Source organism: Heterodontus francisci, unplaced genomic scaffold (genome assembly GCF_036365525.1).
Source record: "Heterodontus francisci isolate sHetFra1 unplaced genomic scaffold, sHetFra1.hap1 HAP1_SCAFFOLD_214, whole genome shotgun sequence".
Lineage (NCBI taxonomy): Eukaryota > Metazoa > Chordata > Chondrichthyes > Heterodontiformes > Heterodontidae > Heterodontus > Heterodontus francisci.
This window is the reverse complement of record NW_027140909.1, coordinates 261,093-286,482: the sequence shown is the minus strand read 5'-3', so window position 1 is coordinate 286,482 and position 25,390 is coordinate 261,093. Positions and strand designations below refer to the sequence as shown.

The following is a 25,390-nucleotide window of genomic DNA, read 5'->3' as shown; positions in this document are numbered from 1 at the left end:
ACTTTTAATATTTGCATTTGAAACACTGGATTATAACAACTAAGATAACTTGGGTATAAGTTAGTCTCTCACCAACTCAGTAATGAGAATTAAGTAAATTGGATCCTGTGTTTTGCCTTATCTCATAATTCCTAGTGGATTCTGTCCACAAGATCCATTGATGTGGTCAATGGCACTCGTATTCAACCATAATGTAGCAGCTTTCCAAATGTAAATCACACAACAGCTACAACATGACTTTTTACATAAACAGTCATATCAAGGAATTCCGTGGTAGACTAATTGTTTTTGTCCTCTTTCAGTAACTGGCGAGATCTAATTCTTGATTTAAAAAGAAGTTAAGACAAATCATCAATATGCCGACTACCAGAGTCGTCTGGGCAGGGCATGATAGCTATTTCTCCAAGGCTCCAGTTGCATTGTTGAAACAAAAGTTCATCCAGTGGGGTGCATTGTCTTCAGAATAATACCCTGAATTGTCCCAAGGAGGGGACAGTTTGTTATATCCCCGTCGACTGCAGTGTGTTCAGTATCAGACCATGTACTGTCTCAGGGAGGGGACATTTTGTGATGTCCCTCTCGGGTGCAGTGTGTTCAGTGTCTGACACGGAGCTATCGTAAGGAGGGGACATTTTGTGATGTCCCTCTGGGGTGCAGTGTGTTCAGCGTCTGTCCCTGAGCTGCCCTGGCAGGGGACATTTTGCGATGTCCATGTGGTGCACAGTGTGTTCAGTATCTGACCCTGAGCAGTCCATGGCAGGTGGGAGTTTGTGGTCCCTGTGGGGTGTAGTTTGTTAAGTGTCTGACCCTGAGCTATCCCAGGGAAGGGACATTTTGTGACTTCTCTGTGGGTAAAGTGTGTTCAGTATCTCACCCAGAGCTGACACGGGCAAGGGACAGTTCGTGATGTCCCTATGGGGTGCAGTGTGTACACTGTCTGCCCCTGAGCTATCCCAGGGAGGAGACATTTTGTGATTTCCCTGTGGGCAGTGTGTTCAGTGTCTGACCCTGAGCTATCCCAGGGAGGGGACATTTTGCGATTTCCCAGTGGGTGCAATGTCTTCAGTATCAGACACTGAGCTGTCCCAGGAAGGGGACAGTTTGTGATGTCCCTGTGAGGTGCAGTGTGGACAGTGTCTGACCCTGAGCTGTCCCTTTGAGGAGACAGTTTATGTTGTGTCTGTGGGGTGCACTGTGTTCAGTATCTGATCCTGAGATCTGCCAAGGAGGGGACAGTTTGCGATTTCCCTGTGGACTGCAGTGTTTTCAGCACCAGACCATGAGCTTTCCCTGGTGATGTCCCTGTGGGGTGCAGTTTGTTCAGTATCAGAACTTGAGCTGCCCCAGGAGGGCACAATTTTTGATGTACCTCTGGCTTGCAGTGAGAGGACAGTCTGCTATCTCCCTGTGGGATGCGTCGTTTTCAGTGTCTGACCCTGAACAGCTCGATGGAGTGGACTGTTTGTGATTGCCCTGTGGGGTGCAGCCTGTTCAGTGTCTGACCATGAGCTTTCCCAGGGAAGGTACAGACAGAGATGTCCCTGTGGGGTTCAGTGGGTTCAGTATCTGTCCCTGAGATGTCCCAGTGAGGGGACATTTTGATGTCCCTGTGATGTGCAGTGTCATGAATATCTATATGGAGCCTGTATTGTATCTGCCCTGGGAGTGTTCGGTGCTTACACTGTATCTACATTGGAAGTACATTTTCAGGCTAATCCAGACGGTGCGCTGTATTGTAGCTGCCTGGGGATTGCTCAATGTTGACGCTGGGTATTAAATGGTGATACAGTGTCAGAGTAATTTGGAAGGAGCTCACTGTTTTGCCTGCCCTGGCAGGTGATCGAAACTGCCGAAAATGTGGGGGTATGCCATTAGGTTAGATAGAGGGAACTTTGTATTCTCTTTCTCTTGCTACTGTTTGATGCTATCATTCTGTGCAAAGTGGAGTTACACTGTCAGGGCAATGTTGAGTGAGTTCTGTTTTCTACCTGCCCTGGGAGAGCTCGATACTGGCACTGGGTATAACGTTGAGGTAGGAAAATAGGAACGGCAGAGGGCCATTCAACTTCTTGGATATATTACACCATTCATTGAGATCATGGCTGATCTGATCTGTATCCGAACTCCATTCACCTGTCTTGACTGCATTGTCCCCACTACCTTGTTTGGTGTAAATCTATCAACTGCATATTTAAATTATTCCTCGAGCCCATTTCTACTGTTTCTGTGGGGGACAGTTCCACACTTAAACCACAATTTGTGTAAGAACTGTTTCCGAATTCCTCTCCTTCGTTGACTCGCTGTAATTTTCCGAATGTGCCCCCTTATCATTGACTCCCTGCCCGGCCGATACAAGTTTCTATCTCACTCAGTTGGCATCACCCCTGCACCTTGGACATTCCGGAGAATACAAACTACAAGCCTAGTTTCTGTAAACTGACCACACAATTTAACCCTTGATGCCCTCATAATATTCAGGGGAATTAGCATTGCCCTCCTGAGATGGTCAATATATGTGTTCTAAGGTGCCCAGATTTATACAAAGTCCTCCAAGTGTGATCTAACCAGGGTTTTGCATTGCTGCAGGAAACTATCCTCACCTTTATATTTTCTTGCCACATGTAAATGGACCTGGGCAGAGAGAATATCATTTCAAACAACTAACAGGAGGAGTTGGCTCCACAAATATCCCATCCGCAAAGATGGAGGAGCCCAGCACATCAGTGGAAAAGGTAAGGCTCCAGCATTTGCACCAATCTTCAGCCTGCTATGCCTCGTGGATGATCCATCTCGGCCTCCTCCTGAAATCTCCAGCATCACAGATGCCAGTCGTCAGCCAATTCGATTCATTCCATGTGACATCAAGAAACGACTGAAGGCATTGGATATTGCAAATAATATGGGCCCTGACAACATTCCAGCAAATGTACTGAAGACCTGTGCTCCAGAACTTGCTCCTCGATAGCCAAGCTGTTCCAGTACAGCTACAGTACGCTGACATCTACCCAGCATTGTTGAAAATTGTCCTGTGCACAAAAAAAGGACACATCCATCCTTGTCAATTACCTTTCAGTCTACTCTCGATTATCAATAAAGTGATGGAAGGTGTCATCGACAGTGCCATCAAACGGCACTTGCTTAACAATAACCTGCTCAGTGACGCTCAGTTTGGGTTCCACCAGAACCACACAGCTCCTGATCTCATTACAGCGTTGGATCAAACATGGACAAAAGAGCTGAACTCAAGCAGTGATGTGGGAGTGACTGACCTTGACATCAAGGCTGCATTTGACCGAGTTGGCATCAAGGAGCCCTAGCAAAACTGGAGTCAATGGGTAACAGGCAGAACACTCTCTGCTGGTTGGAGTCATACCTAGCACAACGGAAGATAGTTGTGGTTGTTAGAGGTCAATCATTTTAGTCACAGGAAATCACTGCAGGAGTTCCTCCGTCTAGTGGCTGAGGCACACAACGATCTTCAGCTGCTTCATCAATGAACATTCCTCCATTATAAGATCATTGCCCTATGTTCAACACCATTCGTTACTCCTCAGTTACTGAAGCAGCTCATGTCTCGATGCAGCAAGAGCTGGGAAGCATCCAGGTTTTGGTTGATAAACAGCAAGTAACATTTGTGCCACACAATTGCCAGGCAATGACTATTTCAAAGAAAACAGAATCTAACCATCTGCTCTTGATGTTTAATGGTAGGATCAGCGCTGAATCGCCCACTATCAACATCCTGGTGGTCACCATTGATTAGAAAGGGAACTGGAGCAGCCATATAAATACTGTGACTGAAAGAGCAGGCCAGAGTCTGGGAATTCTGCGGCGAGTAACGCACCTCCTGACACCCCAAAGCCAGTCCATCATCTACAAGGCATAATTCAGGAGTGTGATGGAATACTCTGCACTTGCCTGGGTGGCTGCAGTTGCAACAGTACTCAAAAAGCTTGGCACCATCCAGGACATAGAATCCCGCTTGATTGGCACACCATCCACCACCTTCAACATTCACTCCCTTAACCACTGATACACCGTGGCAGAAGGATGTACCATCTAGAAGGCGCTCTGCAGCAACTCACCAGGGCTCCTTCGATAGCACTTTCCATACCAGCGACCTCGACCACTTAGAAGGACAAGGGCAGCAGATGTACAGAATAACACCACCTGCAATTTCTCTTCCAAGTCACACACCATCCTGAATTGGAGCTATTTCACCGTTCCTTCACTGTCACTAGGTCAATATCCTGGAACTCCCTTCCCAAGAATACTGTGGGCGGACTTACGCCCAACGGACTGCAGCGGTTCCAGAAGGCAGCTCACCACAACCTTCCCAAGGGCAATCAACCATGCTTTCTTCATCAACCTTCTCCATTGCTTTATCAACAAAACTCAATCAAGTTTGTTTGACATTATTTGACATTACTACATCCATACTGCTTGTCATTTTCGAAGCCACACAATTTTTGCTACAGATTATAGAATCTGAATTTTACAGCACGTTTCACCGTGATTAGATTGACCGACAAGTAATTGCAGCGTTTACCCCATCTCTCCTATTTATGTAACATGTATTGCCCTCCAGCTCTCTGATACCACTCCTTTATCGCAGCAAGAATTAAAGATTCTGTCCAGTGCTTCTATTTCCACCTTTCCTTTCCTCAGCAACCCACATACATCCCATCTGGAGTAATTGGTGCACTTTATTGAAGTACATAATGTTTTGGATGGAAAGGGGTTAACTGAACCTGTTTGTTCAGTGACTGTGATTAACGTTAGTCTCTTTGAACACTAATGGTGTCGTTGGAGATTTTTAATCCTCTATGAAGAAGAGAATGCTGTCAATGTGCTTCCCATAATGTCAGCGGAAGCATCACGATCCGCCTGGCACTTGTGCGGCGTGAATGTAACTTTCCACCTATCAGCCCAAGCCTGGGTATTGTCCTGATCTTGCTGCTTTCTGCACCGACTCCTTCCTTTTATATGAGCAGTCACAAATGGTGATGAACATTGTGCAACAATCAGCAAACATTTCTACTCCTGACCTTATGATTGAAGGAAGCTCATTGATGAGGGAGCTGAAGATGGTTGTGCCTAGGATTCTGCCCGAAGGAACTCCAGCAGTGATGTCCTGGAGCTGAGATGATTGACTTCCAACAACCACAACCATCTTCTTTTTTACTAGATATATCTCCTACCAGCGGTGAGTTTTACCCCTGATTCCCATTAACTCCAGTTTTGCTAGGGCTCCTTGATGCCAGATTGCGTCAAATTCTGCCTGGATATCAAAGGCAGTCACTCTCACCTTACGTATTGAGTTCAGCTCTTTAGTACATTTTTGAACAAAGGCTGTAATGAGGTCAGGAGCTAAGTGGCCCTGGCGGAACCCAAACTGAGAGTCATTGACCCGGTATTGCTAAGCAAGTGCAGCTTGATAGCTTTGGCAATGACACCTTCCTTCACTATACTGATGATCGAGAGTAGACTGATGGGGCCTAATTGGCTGAGTTGAACTTGTCCTGCTTTTTGTGTACAGGATATACCTGAGCAACTTTCCACATTGCAGTGTCGATGCCAGTGCTGTAGCTGTACTGGAACAGCTTGGCGAGGGGTGCAGTAATTTCTGGAGCACAGGTCTTCAGTACTATTGCCAGAATATTGTCAGTTCTCACAGCCTTTGCTGTATCCAGTGGCTCAAGTCGTTTCTTAATGTCACGTGTAGTGAATCGAATAGGGTGAAGACTGGCATCTGTGATGCTGAGGACCTCAGTGCGAGGCCGAGCTGGATCATCCATTCTGCACATCTGGCTGAAGATTGTTGCAAATGTTTCAGCCTTGTCTTTTGCACTGATGTGCTGGGCTCCCCCATCATTGAGGATGGGGATATTTGTAGAGCAATCTCCTCCAGTTAGTTGTTTAATTGTCCACAACCATTCACGACTGGACGTGGCAGGACTACAGAGCTCAGATCTGATCCATTGGTTGTTTAATCGCTCAGCTCTGTCCATCTTGATATTGTGAGCCTAGTCAAAAAGAAAAAGGAAGCAGTTGTAAGGGCTGGAAGGTAAGGAACAGATGAAGCACTTGAGGAATATAAAAACAGTAGGAAGGAACTTAAACAAGGAGTAAGGAGGGCTAAAAGGGGTCATGAAAAGTCATTGGCAAACAGTATTAAGGAAAATCCCAAAGCTTTTTATACGTACATAAAGAGCAAGAGGGTAACCAGGGAAAGGGTTGGCCCACTCAAGGACAGAGATGGCAATATATGTATGGAGCCAAAGGAAATGGGCGCCGCGGTAAATGAGTACTTTGCATCAGCATTCACCAAAAAGAAGGACTTGGTGGATGATGAGCCTCGGGAAGGGAGTGCAGATAGTCTCAGTCATCTCCACTCACTTGCTTCTTTCCTCCGACACTCGCTAGCCGCCTGCCCCTGCAATCCCGCCTTCATGGACTCAGACAACACTCCACGACGGGACTGACAGTCTCGGCTTGGGAATTAACAACCCAGGGATCAGAGGTGTCTCCATTCTCTCGAACTTTGGGTTAGACACCGCTGGTATCATCGGGGTTACGATTCCACGGGATCCTGGTTTGGACCTCCCTGGTCCTGGGACATACTCCAGTACCCGCTGCCCGACAGGAAGCCAGGCCTATCATTCAGGCTGATGTCAGAGTGGGGAACATGTCAATGATAAAAGAGGCAGACTGTGGAGCGAAAACTGGGAAACTCCACTCCCACCTATGTCACTCACACCTGTTAATATTCAGGCCTAAACATTGGAACAAAAACAAATTACTGAGTATGTTGTAAATTTGATCAACATTGCAGAATGTCAAAAACACTCAGCCGGTCAGGCTGCATGTGTTGAGTTGCCGTTTCAGGTCAATAACCATTCATCAGAACTGGAGGAAATTCGAGATTAACTGTTTAAAAGCAATGATAGAACTAGTGAAAAGTGGGGTATACAAAGAACAAAGGGGAACATCTGTAATGGAGTGGAGGTCAGGAGTGATTCAATGACAATAGGGATAAGAACATAAGAACATAAGAAATAGGAACAGCAGTAGGCCATTCAGCCCCTCAAGCATGCCCCGCCATTCAATAACATCATGGCTGATCTTCCCACTCCTCAATTTCTTTTTCGGACCTGCTCTGCCTAACCCTCGACTCCCCGAGATTTCCAAAATCTATCTACCTCCTCCTTAAATACATTTAGTGACCGAGCCTCCACAACTCTCTGCTGCAGAGAATTCCAGAGATTCGCCATCCTCTGAGAGAAGAAATTCCTTCATATCTCCATTTTAGATGTGCGCCCCCTTATTCTGTAATAATGTTCCCTAGTTCGAGATTCCCCCACGAGTGGAAACATCTTCTCAACATGTACCTGTCGAGCCCCCTTAAAATCTTATATAGTTCTACAACATAATCTTTCATTCTTCTAAACTTCAATGAATAAATGCCTAACCTGTTAGCCGTTCTTGATAAAACAGCCCCTTCATCCCAAGAATCAGTCTAGTGAACCTTTGCTGAACTGCCTCCAATGCTCTTGTTTCCTTCTTTAACTATGGGGACCAAAACTGTACGCAGTACTCCAGGTGTGGCCTCACCAACACCCTGTACAGTTGTAACAGGACTTTCCTATTTTTAAACACTAACCCCCTAGCATTAAAGGCCAGAATTAATTTGCGTTCCTAATTACTGGCTGCATCTGCATGTTAACCTTTAGTGTTTCATGAGAAGGGCACCCAGATCCCTCTGTACTGCAGTATTTTGTCGCCTTTCTCCATCGAAATAATAATCAGTCTTATTATTCTTCCGACCAAAGACCTTACACTTTCCCACATTGAACACCATCTGCCCAGTTTTTTTCCCACTCACTGAACCTATCTATTTTGCTTTGTCGATACATTGTGTCCTCATCACAACATTCCTTCCCACCTATTTTTGTATCGTCAGCAAATTTAGATACACCATTCTGTCCCCTCCTCTAAGTTATTTATGTGGATGGTAAAGAGCTGAGACCCTAGGAACGAGCCTTGTGGCACGCCACTAGTTACGGCTTTCCAACTTGAAAAAAGACCCATTTATCCCGACTCTCTGTCTTCTGTGTGTTAGCCAATCCTCAATCCACACCAATTCATTACCCCCAATACCCTGAACTCCTTTTCTGGACAATAACCTTTTATGTGGCACCTTATCAAACGCCTTCTGAAAATCCATATACAAACCATCTACTGGTTCACCTTTACCCACTCTGCTTGTTATTTCCTCAAAGATCTCTAACAAATTTGTCAAACATGATTTCCCTTTCATAAAACTATGTTGACGCTGTTTTATTGCATTATATTTCTCTGTATGTCCTGCTATTTCTTCCTTAATAATCCACTCAAGCATTTTCTCAATGACTGATGTTAAGCTAACTGGTCCAAAGTTTCCTGCTTTCTGTCCCCCTCCTTTCTTGAATAGGGGTGTCACATTAGCGGTTTTCCAATCCGCTGGTACCCTACTGGAATCCAGTGAGATTTGGTATGTTATTAACAATGCCACCACTTTCTCTGCAGCCACTTCTTTTAAAACCCTTGGGTGCAGGCCATTAGGTTATGGCGACTTGCCTGCCTTTAGTCCCATCAGTTTGTCCAGCACCTTTTGCCTCGTGAAAGAGATTGTTACAAGTTGCTCCCTTCCATTTACACCTTGCTCATCTATTATTGTTGGGATGTTTATAATGTCCTCCACCGTGAAGATGGATGCAACATATTCGTTTAAATTATCTGTCCTTTCCCTGTTCCCTGTTATTAATCCCCCGGTCTCAACTTCTCAGGGTCCCACACTTACTTTAGCTACTCTCTTCCTTTTAATATACCCATAGAAGTTTTTATTGTTTGTTTTTACATTTCTTGCCAATTTAATCTCATAATAATTGTCCCTCTTTATTAGTTTTTTAGACATCCGCTGCTGTTTTCTAAAAGCTTCCCAATCCTCTGCCCTACCACTCGTTATCGCCGCATTGTATGCTTTTGCTTCTGATTTGATACTCTCATTTACTTCCTTTGTTATCCACGGGTGGTTCATCGTTTTCATCGAGTCCTTCCTTCTGACTGCAATAAATGTTTGCTGAGTGTTATGAAATATCTGTTTAACGTCTGCCACCGCTCATCCACTAACTTCCCCTGCAATCTATCTTCCCAGCCTACTTTAGACAACACTTTCTTCTTTCAGGTGAAGATAGTGGTTTGAGACCCGAGTTGCTCACCCTCAAACTGAATTTGAAATTCTACTATGTTATGATCGCTTCCCCCTAAAGGACCTTTAACTAGTATATCTCTCATTAATCCTACCTAATTACACAATACCAAATCTAAAATAGCCTTTTCCCCGGTAGGTTCTGCGACATGTTGCTGCAAGTAACAATCCCTGAGGCACTCTACAATTTCGGCTTGCATGCTACCCTTGCCAATTTGATTTGTCCAGTCTATATGCAGATTAAAATCAGCCATGATAATTACAGTGCCTTTCTTACATGCCTCCATTATTTCACGTTTAATATTATTTCCCTTGCTATCCCTTATTTCCACCCAAACTGATTCTACATCACGATCCATTACACCTATATCATTACACACAACTGCACTGATCCATTCCTTTAATAGCAAAGCTACCCCACCTCCTTTACCTTGCTGCATATTGTTCCGAAACGTTGAATATCCTCGAACATTTAGATTCCAGTCCTGGTCATCCTGCAATCACGTCTTAGTGATAGTTATCAAATCATATTCATTTATTTCCATCTGTGCCATTAGCTGATCTATCTTGTGACAAATTCTACGTGCATTCAGATGAAGTGCCTTAAGCTTTGAATTTTTACCATTTTTACGTGGTTCTAATTTCTGCTGTACTCTTGCGCTTGTATTCTCTGCCCCTTCCTGTCACTCTCTGATGAATGTATGTTCCTTCACAACCCTGCACCTCGGCTCTCTCGTTACTATGCGACGTTTTAAACTTCCCTTCAATTGAACCCTCCGCCCTCTATTTAGTTTAAAGCCTTATCCACAACCCTCGTTATATAATTCGCCAGGACACTGGTCCCAGCATGGTTCAAGTGAAGCCCACACCAATGGAACAGCTCTTTCTTTCCCCAGTACTGGTGCCAGTGTGGCAATGAATTGTAACCCATTTCTCCCACACCAATCTTTGTGCTGCACATTTACCTCTCTAATCTTATTTACCCTAAGCCAATTATTGCGTGGCTCAGGTGGTAATCCGGAGACTATGACCTGTATTTAGAGATACAGCACTGGAAAATGCCCTTCGGCCTACTGAGTCTGTGCTCACCAACAACCACCCATTTATACTAATCCTACATTAGCCCCATATTCTCTACCACAACCCCACCATTCTCCTACCACCTACCTACACGAGGGGCAATTTACAATGGCCAATCTACCTATGAACCTGCAAGTTTGTGGTTCTGCTTTTTAATTTGCCCCAGAGCTGCTTATAGTCCCTCAGCAGAACCTCTTTCGTAGTCCTACCGATGTCGTTGGTGCCGTCGTGGACCACGGCAACTGGATGTTTTCCTCCCACTCCAAGTGCCTCTCAAGCCCAGAAGAGATGTCCTTAACCTTGGCACCCGGTAGGCAACACAGCCTTCGAGAACATTTCCTCCCTGCAGCCTGTGCCCTCGTCCACAAAGCGAGCAAGAACCTCATATCTATTGGATAAGGCTGAAGCTCCTCCAAAGCTAAATTCTGGATCCCCATACCTGGCTCACTCGCAGTCACACCCTCCTACCCCTGACCACAGTCCAAATTTGATGCAATTAATCGAAGGGGTGTGACTATCTCCTGAAACATAGTGTCCAAGTAAATCTCCCCCTCCCTGATGTGTTGCAGTGTCCGCAGCTTGGACTGCAGCTCATCAACTCGGAGCTGAAGTTCCTCAAGTAGCCAACTCTCGCTGCAGATGTGGTCACTGTGGATCGCACCGGCGTCCACCAGGTCCCACATACAACAACTGCAACACATCGCCTGCACAGCTATCTCTATTTGATCACAGTATTTAAGAAAAAAATATTTAAGTGTACTCTTAACCTGTACTGACGTCGTCTGCTTTAAATTGCTTGGCTAAAATCCCCCAAAAACAGAAAAAAGAGAAGAAAAAACAACACGAGACACGGAAGAAGGAAATAAATACCCACCAATCGCTTACCAGCCCTCCTGTGACGTCACACTTCTATTTTTGCTGGTCAAGCAGGTCGACAGAACAGAACAGAACAGAAAAGAGCGCTCTCACCGCCAGCACCGCTGCTTCTGTGTCGGGACTTGCACTTAGTCCTTTATACTCTGGGTCCTCTCATGATGGTGTAAGGCAAATGGGACAATTAAAGAAACAGAAGATGAGTCCAGAGGAGATGCAAATGGTTCCAACAGAACAACAGAGGGAGAGGGATACATGGAAAATCTGGAAAAATGGACAAAGCCCCAGTGGTCAGGAAAAGGGATGGAGAATGGTGGGTAGAATCCAATGGTGTGGGTCAGCCTGCCAACTGTATAATAATAGTGAATGCCCCATCCCAAGAACCAGCCTTTGTTTCATCCACTCCTAGTGACTGTGGTATAGTCATCCTCCATTACCAGCACAGATCATCCCAGAAAATCAGAACAGAATTATAATCTGAAGTGTAAAATCACATTCATGAGTCTGCCAGGCAATAAAATGCCTAAATGAAAAATACAGTGCTGTTGCTCAGTGAGATTCAGTGGAAGAGTGTCGGTGATGGTGGATAGAGAGGTGAGATTTGAAGTGGGATGTAGAATTATGGTGGCAAGCAACTGAAAGTTCAGGATCATGCGTGCAGACTGAATGGAGGATTTTAGAAAACCAACCACTTAATCCATATTAACTCCTTTCTCAATATGCAAGAGACTCCATCATGAACAGGGAATAGATTTACCGAATTGTTCAAGTAAATCATACCTAGCGCAAAGTAAGATGTTTGTGGTTGTTGGAGGTCAGTCATCTGAGCTCCAGGACAACACTGCATGAGTTCCTCAGGGTAGTGTCCTAGGCCCAACCATCTTCAGCTGCTTCTTCAATCATACGGTCAGAAGTGGCGATGTTCGCTGATGAATGCACAATGTTCAGCACCATTCGTGACTCCTCAGGTACTGAAGCAGTCCATGTAGAAATGCAGCAAGACCTGGACAATATCCAGGCTTGGGCTGTTAAGTGGCAAGTAACATTCGCGCCACACAAGTGCCAGGCAATGACCATCTCCAACAAAAGAGAATCTAACCATCTCCATTTGACATTCAACGGCATTACCATCGCTGAATCCCCCACTATCAACATCCTAGGGGCCACCATTGACCAGAAACTGAACTGGAATAGCCATATAAATACTGTGGTTACAAGAGCAGGTCAGAGGCTCGGAATCTTGTGGCGAGTAACTCACCTCCTGAGTTCCCGAAGCCTGTCCACCATCTACAAGGCACAAGTCAGGAGTGTGATGGAATACACTCCACTTGCCTGGATGGGTGCAGTTCCAACAACACTCAAGAAGCTCCACACCATCCAGGACAACGCAGCCCGCTTGATTGGCTCCCCATCGACAAACATTCACTCCCTCCACCACCGACGCACAGTGACAGCAGTGTATACCATCTACAAGATGCACTGTAGCAATGCACCATGGCTCCTTCGACAGCACGTTCCAAACCCGCGACCTCAACCAACTAGGAGGACGAAGGCAGCAAATGCATGGAACACCACCACCTGCAAGTTCTCCTCCAAGTTCCTTCACTGTTGCTGGGTCTGAATTCTGGAACTGCCTTTCTCACAGCACTGTGGGTGTACCTACCCCAAATGGACTACAGCAGTTCAAGAAGGCAGCTCACCACCACCTTCCAAAGGGCAAGTAGGGATGGTCAATAAATGCTGGCCTAGCCAGCAATGCCCACATCCCTGAATGAATAAAAAAATTGTTTTCGGTAGCAGCGAATTCCACAGGCTCACCACTCTCTGGGTGAAGAGATTTCTCCTCACCTCTTGCCTGAGAGGTTTACCCCGTATCATTACTCTGTGAAACCAGATTCTGGACTCCCTCACCATCGGAAACATCCTTCCTGCATCTACCCTGTCAAGTGCTGTTAGAATTTCATAGATTTCTATGAGATTTCCCCTCACTCTTCTGAACTCCAGCGAATAAAATCCTCACCAACTCAATCTCTCCCCACATGTCCGTCCCGCCAACCCAGGCATCAGTCTGGTAAAACTTCGCTGCACTCCCTCTGTAGCAAGAACATCCTTCCCCAGTTATGGAGACCAGAACTACACACAATATTCCAGGTCTGGCCTCACTAAGGCCCTGTATAATTGCAGCAAGCCATCCCTGCTCCTGTTCTCGAATCGCCTCACTACGAGGGCCTACATACCATTTGCCTTTTCTTACCGCCTTTTTCACCTTTATGTTTAGCTTCACCGACTGGTGTACTATAACACCCAGGTCACGTTGCATACTCCCCTCTCCCAGTTTTCAGCCATTTAGACAATAAGTTGTCTTCCAGTTTTTGCTACCAAAGTGTGTAACCTCACATTGATAAACGTTATACTGCATCTGCCTTGCATTTGCCCACTCACTCAACTTGTACATATCTTCCTGCAGCCTCTCTGCATCCTCCACACAGCTCACACAGCAACTCCATGCTGACTGTGCCTGATTCTAACATTGTTCTCGAAGTGCTCTGCGAAAACTTTTGTTAATGGACTGTAGAATTTTCTCCACTACCGACGTCAGGCTGACTGGTCTATAATTCCTTGTTTTCTATCTACCTCCCTTTTTAGATAGTGGGGTTACATTAGCTACCCTCCAATCTGTAGGAACTGTTCCAGAGTCAGTAGAATCTTGGAAGATGACCCCCAATGCATCCTTTATTTCCTGGGACACTTGCATAAGTACTCTGGGATGTAGATAATCTGGCCTTTTTCGCACATTTAAAAAAGTATGCTGCTTTTCTATTTTTGCGACGAAAGTTAACAACTTCACAATTAGACTCCATTTTCCATCTTACTGCCCTCTCACTTAACCTGTCTATATATTTTTTGCAGCCTCTCTACATCCTCCCCGCATATTACCTTTCCACCGAGCTTTGTATCATCATCTATCTCTTCATCCAAGTCATTGATATAGAGTGGAAATAGCCGAGGCCGCAGAGCTGATCCTTGCAGCACACCTCTATTCACGGCCTGCCAACCTGAAAATGCACTATTTGACAATCCAGGTATATTCTATCTACTGGTTCCCCTTGATCTACCCGATTAGTTATATCCTCAAAAGCTCTCATACATTTGTCAAGCATGGTCTCCCTTTAGTAAAACCATGCTAACTTGTTCTGAGCATAGCATGCTTTTCCAAGTTCAGTGTAAATTTTCCTTCATAATGGTTTCCAGCAACTTCCCGACGATTGATTTTAGGCTAACTGGCCTGTAGTTTAATTCTTTCGCTCTAGCTCCTTTCTTGAATAGCAATGTAATGTTTGTCAACTTACCATCTGACTGGAGCATTCCTGAATTTATCTCTTTTAGAATCCCAGGATGTAGGCTATCTGGTCCCAGAGACTTGTCAGGTTTTCGTCCATCAAGTTTCTGCAATATTTTTTTCTCTCGACCGATCTCAATTTCCTTCATTTCCTCGCTCATTTTAACCGCTACGTTACTGCCTATCTCTGTTATGGAACTTGTGTCTTCTACTGTGAAGACAGACACAAGGTATTTATTCAATGCCTCTGCCATTTCCTCATTCCCCATGATGATTTCTCCTTTCTCTGCTTCCAACGGATCAAAGTCTTCTTTTGTTACTTTCTTCCTTTTTATGTATTTATAAAAGCTCTTACAATCTGTTTTTATATAGCTGGTTAGTTTACTCTCATAGTCTATTTTTCCCCTTTTAGCAACTTTCTGGTGGCCTCTTGCTGGTTTCTAAACACTCCCAACCCTCAGACTTGCTGCTATTTTTTGCAACATTGTAAGCCTGTTCTTCTTTTAGTCTAATACCCTCCTTAATTTCCTGAGTGAGCCACGGATGGTTCTTTCTGGACGATTTTTTTGTTTTTGAACAGCATATAATTTTGTTGAATCCTTTGACTTGTTTTTTTAAATGTTTCCCACAGTTAATTTACCGCCATACCTTCCAATCTATTTACCGAATTAACCTGAGCAGTTCCCCCTCACACCTTCGTTATTAGCTTCCTCTGATCCCTCAGAGATCCATCTGTACCAGAGAGTTCTGCAGTCTCTCCACTAAAGAGAGACAGAGAGGGAGGGAGAACAGTGGGAGCAGAGCTTTGAAAAGCGTGCCAAGAAATCGGAAGCCACAGAGAGAGGGAGACTGCTGGGTAAGTGAGGTTACATATTTGGGCGGTTGCTTTACCCAAAACCCTACTTAGGTAGTGTCTCCCACCCATCCTCCTCCTCAAACCAAAAAAAAAAGTTCTGTCCATCGGATTGCTAAGCTAACAAGTTTTGACTTTTTTTTTGGTTTTCAGTAGATTTGTTGGGAATTTAGAATACTGGGAATGGAGGTTAAGGCAGTTGAATGTTCCTCCTGCAGAATGTTTGAGGTAAGGGTCGCCAAAATTGTCCCTGCTGACTGCATCTGCGGGAAGTGCACCCAACTCCAGATCCTTGTGAACCACGTTAGGGAACTGGAGCTGGAGCTGGATGAACTTCGGATCATTCGGGAGGCAGAGGGGGTTATTGAGAGGAGTTATAGTGAGGTAGTCACACCTCAGGTAAAAGAAGTAGGTAGATGGGTTACTGTCAGGGGAAGGAGAGGGAACCAGCAGGCAGTGCAGGAATCCCCTGTGGCCGTTTCCCTCAACAACAGGTATAAAAAAAATAGAACAAAGGACATGATCGGACTGATTAGAAACCGAAAATGTATGTTTTTTTGTGTGTGATGATGTAAAATGTGCACATGGTTCTTTAGAGAATCATCGGATCACAGAATTGTTACAGCACAGAAGGAGGCCCTTGGCCCATCATATCTGCACCAGCTCTCCGAATGAACAAATCACCTAGTGCCATTCCCCCACCTTCTCGCTGTCACCGGATGCATTCTTCTTTTTCTTCGGGGGGGGGGGGTTTATATTAAATCAGCAGGGGAATGGGAACCTAAATTGTAGTTCCAGTGCACAGGCTGTTGAGAGTAGTGAGGTAGGGGATAAGGTTACAGGGACGCAAGAGGGCACTGGCAAGCAAGAACTTGGTTTAAAGTGTGTCTACTTCAACGCCAGGAGCATCCGGAATAAGGTGGGTGAGCTTGCAGCATGGGTTGGTACCTGGGATCCTGATGTTGTGGCCATTTCAGAGACATGGGTAGAGCAGGGGCAGGAATGGATGTTGCAGGTTCCGGGATTTAGAGGTTTCAGTAAGAACAGAGAAGAGGGTAAAAGAGGGGGGGGGGGGCGGTGTGGCATTGTTAATCAAGGAAAGTATTACAGCGGCAGAAAGGACGTTTGAGGACTCGTCTACTGAGGTAGTATGGGCCGAGGTTAGAAACATGAGAGGAGAGGTCACCCCGTTGGGAGTTTTCTATAGAACTCCGAATAGTTCCAGAGATGTAGAGGAAAGGATAGCGATGATGATTCTCGACAGGAGCGAGAGGAACAGGGTATTGGTTATGGGGGACTTTAACTTTCCAAATATTGACTGGAAATACTATAGTTCGAGTACTTTATTTGGGTCTGCTTTTGTCCAGTGTGTGCAGGAGGGTTTTCTGACACAGTATGTGGACAGGTCAACCAGGGGCGATGCCACATTTAGATTTGGTACTGGGTAATGAACCCGGCCAGGTGTTCGATTTAGATGTAGGTGAGCACTTTGGCGATAGTGATCACAATTCGGTTAGGTTTACCTTAGCGATGGGCAGGGATAGGTATATACCGCAGGGCAAGAATTATAGCTGGGGGAAAGGAAATTATGACGCGATTAGGCAAGATTTAGGATGTGTAGGATGGGGAAGGAAACTGCAGGGGATGGGCACAAACGAAAGATGAGCTTATTCAAGGAGCAGCTAATGCGTGTCCTTGATAAGTATGTACCTGTCAGGCAGGGAGGAAGTTGTCGAGCGAGGGAGCCGTGGTTTACTCAAGAAGTTGAAGCGCTTGTCAAGAGGAAGAGGGCGGCTTATGTTAGAATGAGACGTGAAGGCTCAGTTAGGGCGCTTGAGAGTTCCAAGCTAGCCAGGAAGGATGTAAAGGGAGGGCTAAGAAGAGCAAGGAGAGGACACGAGAAGTCATTGGCGGATAGGATCAAAGAAAACCCTAAGGCTTTCTATCGGTATATCAGGAATAAAAGAATGATAAGAGTTAGAACAGGGCCAATCAAGGATAGTAGTGGGAAGTTGTGTGCGGAATCAGAGGAGATAGGGGAAGCGTTAAATGAATATTTTTCGTCAGTATTTACAGTAGAGAAAGAAAATGTTGCCGAGGAGATTACTGAGATACAGCCTACTAGGCTAGATGGGATTGAGATTCACAAGGAGGAGGTGTTAGCAATTTTGGAAAGAGTGAAAATAGATAAGTCCCCTGGGCCAGATGGGATTTATCCTAGGATTCTCTGGGAAGCCAGGGAGGAGATTGCAGAGCCGTTGTTGTTGATCTTCATGTCATCATTGTCGACAGGAGTAGTGCCGGAGGACTGGAGGATAGCAAATGTTGTCCCCTTGTTCAAGAAGGGGAGTAGAGACAGCCCTGGTAATTATAGACCTGTGAGCCTTACTTCGGTTGTGGGTAAAATGTTGGAAAGGGTTAGAAGAGATAGGATTTATAATCATCTTGAAAAGAATAAGTTCATTTGCGATAGTCAGCACGGTTTTGTGAAAGGTAGGTCGTGCCTCACAAATCTTATTGAGTTTTTCGAGAAGGTGACCAAACAGGTGGATGAGGGTAAAGCCGTGGATGTGGTGTATATGGATTTCAGTAAGGCGTTTGATAAGGTTCCCCACGGTAGGCTATTGCAGAAAATACGGAAGTATGGGGTTGAAGGTGATTTAGAGCTTTGGATCAGAAATTGGCTAGCTGAAAGAAGACAGAGGGTGGTGGTTGATGGCAAATGTTCATCCTGGAGTTTAGTTACTAGTGGTGGACCGCAAGGTTCTGTTTTGGGGCCAACGCTGTTTGTCATTTTTATAAATGACCTGGAAGAGGGTGTAGAAGGGTGGGTTAGTAAATTTGCGGATGACACGAAGGTCTTTGGAGTTGTGGATAGTGTCGAAGGGTGTTGTAGGGTACAGAGGGACATAGATAGGCTGCAGAGCTGGGCTGAGAGATGGCAAATGGAGTTTAATGCGGAGAAGTGTGAGGTGATTCACTTTGGAAGGAGTAACAGCAATGCAGAATACTGGGCTAATGGGAAGATTCTTGGTAGTGTAGATGAGCAGAGAGATCTTGGTGTCCAGGTACATAAATCCCTGAAAGTTGCTACCCAGGTTAATAGGGCTGTTAAGAAGGCATATGGTATGTTAGCTTTTATTAGTAGGGGGATCGAGTTTCGGAGCCACGAGGTCATGATGCAGCTGTACAAAACTCTGGTGAGGCCGCACCTTGAGTATTGTGTGCAGTTCTGGTCACCGCATTATAGGAAGGATGTGGAAGCTTTGGAAAGGGTGCAGAGGAGATTTACTAGGATGTTGCCTGGTATGGAAGGAAGGTCTTACGAGGAAAGGCTGAGGGACTTGGGGTTGTTTTCGTTAGAGAGAAGGAGGAGGAGAGGTGACTTAATGGAGACATACAAGATAATCAGAGGGTTAGATAGGGTGGATAGTGAGAGTCTTATTCCTCGGATGATGATGGCAAACACGAGGGGACATAGCTTTAAGTTGAGGGGTGAAAGGTATAGGACAGATGTCAGAGGTAGTTTCTTTCCGCAGAGAGTAGTAGGGGCGTGGAACGCACTGCCTGCAACAGTAGTAGACTCGCCAACTTTAAGGGCATTTAAGTGGTGATTGGATAGACATCTGGATGAAAATGGAATAGTGTAGGTCAGATGATCGGCACAACATCGAGGGCCGAAGGGCCTGTCCTGCGCTGTAATGTTCTAATTCTAATTCTAATAACTTTTTCATTGCATTTTGAAATACAATATTGAATCTGCCTTCACCTCAATCACAAGAAATGCATTCTAGATCTTAACCACTTGTTGCGTGAAAAAGTTTTTTTCCCCCTCATGCCACTTTTGCCTCTTTTGCAACTCTCATTAATGAATACGTTGTGTCTGTTCCTACAAAACAGAGGGACGAAGAACACATTGTATTTAAGGAGAAGGACTGTGGAATTTTGGGTTGGATAAACATCGAAAAGGAGGAAATTTCAAAGTGTTGACCATTCTTCAAAGTAATTCACTCATTAGTCTTGAATGAAATGTATCCCACGCTGTCAATAGCAACAAGGGAAAACATAACGGAGGTTCTGACCATCATTTTCCAATCCTCTCTCTCGACAGGTGTTGTGCTGGAGGACTGGAGGACAGCTGACGCTATACCATTGTTTCAAAAGAGTGGGAGGATTAGACCTCGGTTTGACAGCCCAGTCAGCCAAACCTTTGTAGTGGACAAATTATTGGAAAACCTCTGCAGGACGGTTTAAATCATTTATAAAGGTACAGATTAATCACACATAATACTCAGCAGGTCTGGCAGCATCTGTGGAGAGAGAAGCAGAGTTTCAGGTCACTAAAGGTAGCAGGACAGATAGATAAGGGGGTCAAGTTGGCATACTGCATACTTTCCTTTATCAGCCCAGTCCTAGAATATAAGAGCAGGGCGATAATGATGGAATCGTAAAGACAATTAATTAGAAGGGAGCTCGAGTACTGCTAACTGTTCTTGTGACTGCATTACTTGAAGGATGTGATCCCACTGGAAAGAGTGCAGAGGGCAGCTGCGAGAAAGTTGTCTGGAATGGAGAATTGTAGGTATGAGGAAAGATTGAATAGGCTGGAGTTGTTCTCTTTGGAACAGAGGAAGATGAGGTGTGTTGTTTGTGTATAACATTATGAGAGATCTGTGTAGAGTAAGAAAGAGGGATCGATATCATTAGCAGAGACATCCATAACCAAAGACATAGATATAAAGTACTTGGTAGAAGGATTTGAGGGGACTAGAGGAACATGTATTTCACCCAGAGGGTGTTTGGGGTCTGGAACCCATAACAACATGCGAAATAGGAACAGGCATAGAAGATATGGCCCCTACAGCCTACTTCGCCGTTCAGTATGATCATCGATGATTTTCTACCTCAACGTCACTTCCTGCCTGCTCATCATATCCCTTGATTCCCTGAGAGCTCGCTGCCTCAAATTATGGCAGAAGCAGCAATCTGGCGGCACATTGGTTAGCACCGCAGCCTCACAGCGCCACGGACACGGGTTCAGTTCCCGGTATTGACTGTGTCGAGTTTGCAAGCTTTCCCTGTGACCGCGTGGGTTTTTGCTGGGTGCTCCGGTTTCCTACCACAGCCAAAAGCTTGCAGCTTGATAGGTAAGTTGGCCATTATAAACTGCCCCTAGTGCAGGTAGGTGGCAGGAGAATAGTGGGGAAGTGGTAGGGAATATAGGGTTAATGTAGGATTAGTATAAATGGGTGGTTATTAGTCGGCACAGAATCGGTGGGCCGAAGGGCCTTTCCAGTGCTGTATCTATAAATAAATAAGGCCGAGCATATGCACTTGAGGTACAACACCCTATCGGGCTGGAAGGTGGGATAAGGCTGGATAATTGTTTCTCAGCAGACCTGGACATGATGGGCAGAATGATCTCTTCTGTGCTGTAATTTTCTTTATGTGCCTATTTTTCTTCTGGTTACAAGCAGCAACAAACACACAGAATGTTCTTGAGTGCCCCGAGATTTGGGGAAATAAACAACTTCAATTTGGGACAATTGCAGCAAAAAAAAAGTTCTCCCATACCGAGAGAGAAAAAACCAAACAAAAAACGGACAGAATGAGATACAGAATGAGCTGAATGGTGCACATATTAATATATTCCATCCTTGATGTCTCGGTATTCCAATTCAATGATTGCCTGCGGGTCCGTAAATTTCAGTAAACACTTTGAAACTTGTGTCCGAAAATTGCAACCCGAAGTCAGATATCACAATATATTGAGTGCCATGTGTAGTGAAAATTTCTTTCAAAGATTTGGTAACAGCTTCTGAGCTCTGGCCATGTACTAGCTTAACTTCAACCCATCTTGAGTAATAGTCAAAAACAATAAGGAACATTTTCCCTTATGCTCAAAAAGATTCATTCCTAGACACTCCCATGGGCTGGACGGAAACAAAGATGGCACTCGAGGCTGTCTTGCCTCTTGTTTGGCAGTAGCACCTGTCATACATCTGGATATCACGTCTTTGATCTCATTGATATATAAGGCCACTATGTTGAGTTGCTCGCACTTGCTCTTCATTTGGTAATTATCCATGATATCCAATCTTAAAGCTCTTGGGATGACCATTTTTTGTAATAGGCTGGTAAATTATCCACAATACTTAGCCTGACATTTACTTAAAACTGGGTTATCCGGCATAGAGGCTTAGATTCTGGCCAGGCATTTTAAAATTATTCTCTTAGCCTTCTCATAATTCGTCGTCTTTCTGCAAATTTCTGATTTCACTCAATTTCTGATCTCTTACCAGTCAATACTCGTTTATTGTTAAAGATCCATATTAGCGAAATTAGCTGCAAACAGTGGAGTTTGGCAGTTAAATTTGGACCAGTAGTCTCAACTGTTGACAACATTTGTAAAAACCATTGGGAAGATTCTGTTTGACCAGGTTACCATTTGGTATTAACATCAGCTCCTGGAATCTTTCACCGAACGATGTCAAGGACACTGGGAGGTTTAGAGAGGATAGTCTGTCACATGTCCTATTTCATGGATCAAACGATAAAATGCATGACACAATGGTAAGAGCAGTATTACAATGAATGGAAGAAACATCTCTCACATCAAATGAGAAGGGTGTATTCTCCCAACCAACTGTGACTTTCCTTGGTTGCAAAATAGATGGTTCAGACTTCAGGGCAGATACACAGAGGAAGAATAAAATAAAATGTTTCCCGGAACTAAAGAACATACCTCTACTTCCTCCAGAAGTAATATATTTTCTTCTTCAGGTCTTACAATTGTTATTTTTGGGAATGCACCTGCCTTTATCTGTTGTTTCCCTCGAATATATTCGATTGCCAGATTATTCCTCATTAGTCTTATTGGAAATCGTTGCACCTTTGGAGGTAACGTTGCTAGCTCTTAAGAATTTAACAAAGTGCTGAGTGGTTTCTGATCTTAATCTCAAATTGAGGCCCAATATGTAACCTATTTTGTTTTGCATGACCACGTTGCTGCCAACGCTTCTTTTGCAATGACTACATATCTCTATTTGGTTTCAGTTAACGAATGGGAAGCGAAATGCACATGTCTGCGTCTTCCATCCTTCTGTGCTTGAAACAAGGCTGCACCTAATCATTTTGCTGATGCATCTGCCACAATTATGGTCGTTTGCTCTGGATCATGGGATGCTAACATCTCTGATGAAGGTGGCATCATTTGGATTTTATCCAAGGTATTTTTTGGCTTTCTTCCCAATGCCAGATATTAGTGTTCTTTAGTAGTTGTCACAAATGCTTGTTTATCATAGTTAAATTTGATTTTTTTTTAAATTCCCTATCTAATTCACCATTCACATGGATCTTTGCAGTTCTGTTAGGGTCTTTGATTCTGGGAAAAATTTTATTTCCTTCGTCCTCTGTGGATCTGCCTTGATATCTGAGACATCTGGGTCTTTGTAAACTCAAGTCTTCCCTCAACTGTAGTTAATCTGACAGCACATTTTCTATAATCTAGATTACAATTTTATCTCAAATTAACGCCTCGTGCAAGCTTCCATACCCACAAGCTTGTACAACGCTTTCCCTTGTTTCTTAGTGAAGTTATTAAATTTTGCCCATTCAACGATAACATTTTAACTGATCTTCAAATACCCTTCTACAGCTTTCATGACTTTAGTACAAGTAGGTTGCTTCTCATCGATTCCTTTGGATATGATAATGTTGTCTGTCTACTTCTCCATGTCGTATAACAATGTATTGACCTGTTCCGTGTCTGGTCTCGATGCTAATCTCGACACAGAACAATACTTCTTGAGCCTCCAGACACATTTCGGCCATGCCCCGGATTGGTTTAGACCTGCAACCTGCTCAATGTCCTTTGGAAATGGCAATGAATATTCAGTTCTTTTTTTGATGTTTTTCGATGTTATAAGTTCTTCTCCTTTATGCTCACTTAGCAGCTGCCAACTTATAATATCTGGGCTACTGTAACCTTTGCACTGAATAAATGTAGTGTCTGTGGGTTAAGGTAACTGGGTTTTATTTACAAACGTCTATGAACTGTGGCTGCCACGACAAAACTGCTCACACGAGTCTCCGTACAATCTGTGGCATCACATCCTGCAATGATGCTTACAGGACATTTACACAATCTACCCAACAACAAGCGACATCACATTATACCATGCCCATGACTCTTAACAACAACGCACAAACAATGGAACAAGTAAAATAACCCTCTTTTGTGAAGAGAGTGTAAAATATTCATGAACAAATTTATCCACATCTTCTTCTTCCACGCACAGACTACCTTTTTGGTCCCTAACGGCCCTACTCTTCAGTTAGTTTTCCTCTTGATCTTTATGTACTTATAAAACATCATTGCATTTTCCTTGATTTTAGTTGCTAGTATTTTTTCATGCTGTCCCTTTGCTTTCCTAAATTCTTTTTTAATTTCACCTCTATCGTTTCTGTACTTTTTGAGTCTGCCACCAGTGTTAAGCCCTCAATGTCTGACATACGCTTTCCTTCTTTGCATTATGTTACCCTCTTTGAGCTTTATCATCGAAGATGCTCTATATTGGGCTGCCCCACCCTTTTACTTTCTGGGAACATGTTTACCCTTAACCCCTTGAATCTCCTTCATGAATGTTTCCCATTACTCTGACATTACCTGGATGACCGGAGTGGCAGCAGGCGGACCGGCGAGGAATCGCATCCTGAGCAGGAGCTGAAAAGGAAAGAGTGGTGCTCGAGGCCCTCACTTACGGAGAGACCAGTTCTGCGGTAGTCTCTGACGTCCTGCCTGTGCTGGCGCGTGCTGGGATTCGAAAGAGGAAAAAAAAATCTTACAGTAACATCACGGGAAATTTGCAAGCTGATTGGTTGCGTAAGTAACAGCTGGTAGTGCATTTAAATAGCTTCAAAATAAGGGGAAAGGTTGTTTTTTAATTGCAAAAGAACCTCAAAACCTACCATAGAAGTGATAAGGTGAGTACTACTAAAGTGTGCTTTTTTGAATTAGTGTAATTTATGAAGCACTTTAGATGGTAAGAGTATTGTTTGGAGTAGAACAAGTCCTCGACTGTAATTAGTATTTTTTTACAAGGAGTAACTAAGTAATCTAAAGGTAAGTCATGGTAGGAGAGTTCACACCAGTGATATGCTCCTCCTGCGCTATGTGGAAATTCAGGGATGCTTCCAGTGTTCCTGACGACCAAGTGAGCAGGATGCATATCCATCTGCAGCTACTAGCTACACACATTGCGGAGCTGGAGCTAAGGGTGGATTCACTGTGGAATATCCACGATACTGAGGACGTCGTGGATAACAGGTTTAATGAGGCAATCGCAGCGCAGGTAATGGCTGCACAGACCGATATATCACTTTGAATACTGTTGCAGAGGTGACCTCCTAGGGAAAAGTAGCAACAGCCAGGTTCCTGGCACCACGAATGGCTTTGCTGAACAGCAGGAAAGAAAACGACTGGGAGAGCCATGGTTATATGAGATTCACTTGGAAGAGGAACAGGCAGGCGTTTCTGTGGCCGCAAACGAGCCTCCAGGATGGTATGTTGCCTCCCTTGTGTTAGGGTCAAGGAAGTCTCGGAGCAGCTGCAGGGGACTCTGAATTGGGAAGGTGAACAGCTAGTGGTCGTGGTACATGTCGGTACCAGCGACACAGGTAGAAAAAGGAATGAGGTCCTGCAAGATGAATTGAAGGAGTTAGGACCTAAGTTAAAAGGCAGGACCTCAAAGGTAATAATCTCAGAATTACTTCCTTATAGGAACAGGAGAGTCGACCAGATGAATGCATTGCTGGAGAAATGGTACAGGAGGGAGGGATTTATATTCCTGGGACATCGGGACCGGTTCTGGGGAAGGTGGGACCTACACAAGCAGGACGGGTTACACCCAGGTAGGACCAGAACCGATGTCCTCGCAGCGGCGTTTGCTAGTGCTGTTGGGGAGGATTTAAACTATAATGGCAGAGGGATAGG

General features: G+C 44.5%; 1 long non-coding RNA gene across 1 annotated transcript in view; it reads left to right on the top strand.

Moving 5' to 3' along the window:
- Nucleotides 1-22,742, top strand: part of LOC137361384 (uncharacterized) — a 46,899-nt gene extending 24,157 nt beyond the window's left edge. Inside the window, exons 2-3 of the long non-coding RNA XR_010972186.1 lie at nucleotides 19,508-19,663; nucleotides 22,453-22,742. This is a non-coding gene — a long non-coding RNA (uncharacterized lncRNA). The remainder of the gene's footprint in view (nucleotides 1-19,507; nucleotides 19,664-22,452) is intronic.
- The last annotated feature ends 2,648 nt before the right edge of the window (nucleotides 22,743-25,390 follow it).